Below are 3,089 nucleotides of genomic sequence, written 5' to 3'. Positions count from 1 at the left end.
ATGGGTCATCCAAGTCAGGTATATTCTCTGGTGCAACCCTATTAACTTGCAAGGAATGTAAGCAGAGGGCTGTCTCCCTGAGCACAGCAGAAACAAACAGCCACAGACTATTCCCTGCTCCTGACCTCCCCATAGCTGCCGGAGGATGCACCCAGTGGGCTCAGCCAGGCCAGCCCTCTCCTCACACCAGGACCTGCCACTGGCACTCGGCACACCCCACGGAAAAGGGAAACCTGTCACCCTCCCTGGGTCAGCCCGGCCATGGCACTGCCTTCTGCTTGGCACTCACCATTTATCACAGGAGGTTTAGCAAAGTAGCAGTAATAAACCCAGAGGTGGTACCGGAGGGGAGCAGTGACTGCCACCCCCGTGCCCACGCTCGCAGTATCCACACACAGACCATCTGTTGGCCAAGCCAGGCCACTATTAGCATTTGTCACTCATACTATTTAGAAACTTCTTTTTTACTCTTTTTATAAATGAATGAATCTACTAGTCTAAAAATAAGTCAGTGAAAACCACCACAAGAATCACCCTTTAAGCGTATCATATTAAGCCTAAACAAAAAGGCAACATCCACTAACATGTGGAAGGTCCAGCTGCCACGAGTGTCACGCACTGAACCTCAGGCTAGTTTAGAGTATTTTGACAACTAAAACTGTAAGCATTTCTAGAGCTATCTGGCAGACACACAGCAGTCCTGGATCCCAAGAAGTTTCCAATACCAACACTGTTCACAGTAGTGAATATCCTGGCCTTTAATTCCTGTGTTCCTAGGACCGACTCGCAGTTGACTCCTGAAGCAGATATAAAAGCACCAACTCCTGGACACTGAAAGATGTGTTTGTACCTGAACAAATTCCCTCTCAGGCAGCTCCCGGGGGACGTGTCCCTTGGCAAAGAAAGGATGAGATGTACCACAGGAATAGGGGAGGAGAGAAAAGGGAGGAGGGAGGCTGCTCAGGGTGACAGCAGTTGCATGAACATGTGGGCCACACCAGCGGCTCTAACTGAACAACGTGGAGCAGAAACATAACCAACTAAGCAACTACGCAGCCCCTTCAACCTTCAAAGCTCCTAAAAGCAAACTCTGAAAGATAGCTGATCTTATAATCAGTAGAAATTCAAGTTCTAACTAGAAAATAATCAGTTCATACTTAAAAATTAGCAGAAAAAGCAAAACCAAATCTATTGAAGGGAGGTGAAAAGTCCTGGCTAGCAAGCACAGGCTGAACATACTTCAACCAATGCATTATTCACTGCTTTAAGAAATCTGGTCTTGAAATACTTCAATTCTTGGTCTGTCCTGTCTTGGGTAGAAAAACTACTAATTAGAAATGCACTTCTCTTAAATGGAAATAATGCCTTTCATGGAGAGGATCTGCCTTGCTGCTTTATTACCTGCTCTGTTTTAAATGCAAACTAGACAGGGAGTCATTGACAGCCACATTTTCCCCTTTTTATCAAATCAGCAAAGCTCAACCTATTATTTTAATAAAACCAGCTTTTCATACCCAGGATCCCACAGTGCAAGAAAATAAATATGCAAGAAATACTCAGTCATCACCTGGAACAAAACACCATGTATGTAACACCTACAGCACCCTAAGCCCAAGTATTTCTCTCTCTCTAGATGTAATACTGAATTGTGTTATTCTGGCAACAAAAATATTTAACAATTATAATGGTGCCTGGCCAGATTTCCACAGTAAGCTTTAGTGAAGTTTCCAATATAAACACTGGACAAGTCTGGTCTATAATTTGGCTCTCAGTACATAGCTGAAGGCCTGAAATTCACACTCATATCCTTGAAACGGGAATCAATTATGTTTGAAGTAGTTGAACTAAAGAACATGTTTGGCTAACCAAGAAGTTTTACATCATCTCAAAACTAAAAACGACTTTGTTTTCATTTGTGCAGAGCAGGAAAAGTAGAGGACTTCTCAGGAAAAAAAGCCTTACTGAAGTAAGTTAAGAAAACGTTATGACAGAAGAACAACAGTTTCTCAATACTTGTGATGGACAGGAAATCAAAAATGGTTTTCTCTGACCTTCCAGAGACGTATTAGTGAGTTGGTAAGAGCAACACTGGCGTACTGGAAATCAATTTCAATATCTTGGGTATATAGGGTGGTATGCAAGCTAAATGAAAGACGAAAAAGACATCGAAGAGGTAACATGAGAGAGCAAGAGCACAAAGCAAACAAAAAGCAATCAAGAAAATCAGAAAGCATGTACGTCCTAAGGCATGAGAGCTACTCCCTACCCAGGCTTTCGTGTTCAGTCAGTGTGACAGAGGACTAACTAAAATACAAAGGTCCCTTCTACTTAAACGTCTGGAATACAACAGATTGGGAGAAAGTACTTCCTCAAATCATCAGAGTTCATTAAAGGCTTTTGATCAAAAAGGAACAAGGAAAAACTGTGGCTAATCCAAGGAGAAAGAAGCAGGAAAAAAAACCCAACACCACACCTCAAACCACCCCACAAGAAGCAGCATCGTGCTAAGTAGTGATTTGTCTTTTCATCAGAAACAGACACTGATGAAAAATTTGTACAGGTACATCAGGTCCCAAAACACAAAATAAATCCCTATCCTGGGTGGACTGCACCAGTTTCCTATCAACCCCTAAATGTTTCGTCTTTCTTTAGATTCTGTCATGGCAAAGAAGAACTACAGGGTATTAAAATAATTAATCAGTCCTACTTTACTTCATGTCCTATATTAAAGTAGAACATTTATTTTCTAGCTTCAAATGTTAAAGGAGAAGGGCAGAAATGTGAATGTAATATGGTGGCATTTAAAGATAATTAGACACAGAAAAAATGGGTTGAAAGCAAGTGCATCTTCCACAGCACTGGCTCCTGAGCTGCAAAGAGAAATCAAAAAGGGAAGAGCCCTTGCTGGCCAGCTAATTTTAGTAGTGAACACTGGAGATTTTTCTGCAAATCTCGGTAATGATTAGCAAAAAAGACAGACCAAGGTCTATTCTTCCTAAGAGCAACTCCATGGGATCCAAACTAGTATGCCAAGGGTACCAGACTGCTGATTATGTCACAGTTATAAGCCATTGCTCTTGTGAAAGTTA

Source organism: Chaetura pelagica, unplaced genomic scaffold (genome assembly GCF_000747805.2).
Source record: "Chaetura pelagica isolate M959 unplaced genomic scaffold, ChaPel_1.0 scaffold212, whole genome shotgun sequence".
NCBI classification, from domain to species: Eukaryota; Metazoa; Chordata; class Aves; order Apodiformes; family Apodidae; genus Chaetura; species Chaetura pelagica.
The sequence above is the reverse complement of the archived record's forward strand: the minus strand, read 5'-3'. Positions refer to the sequence as shown.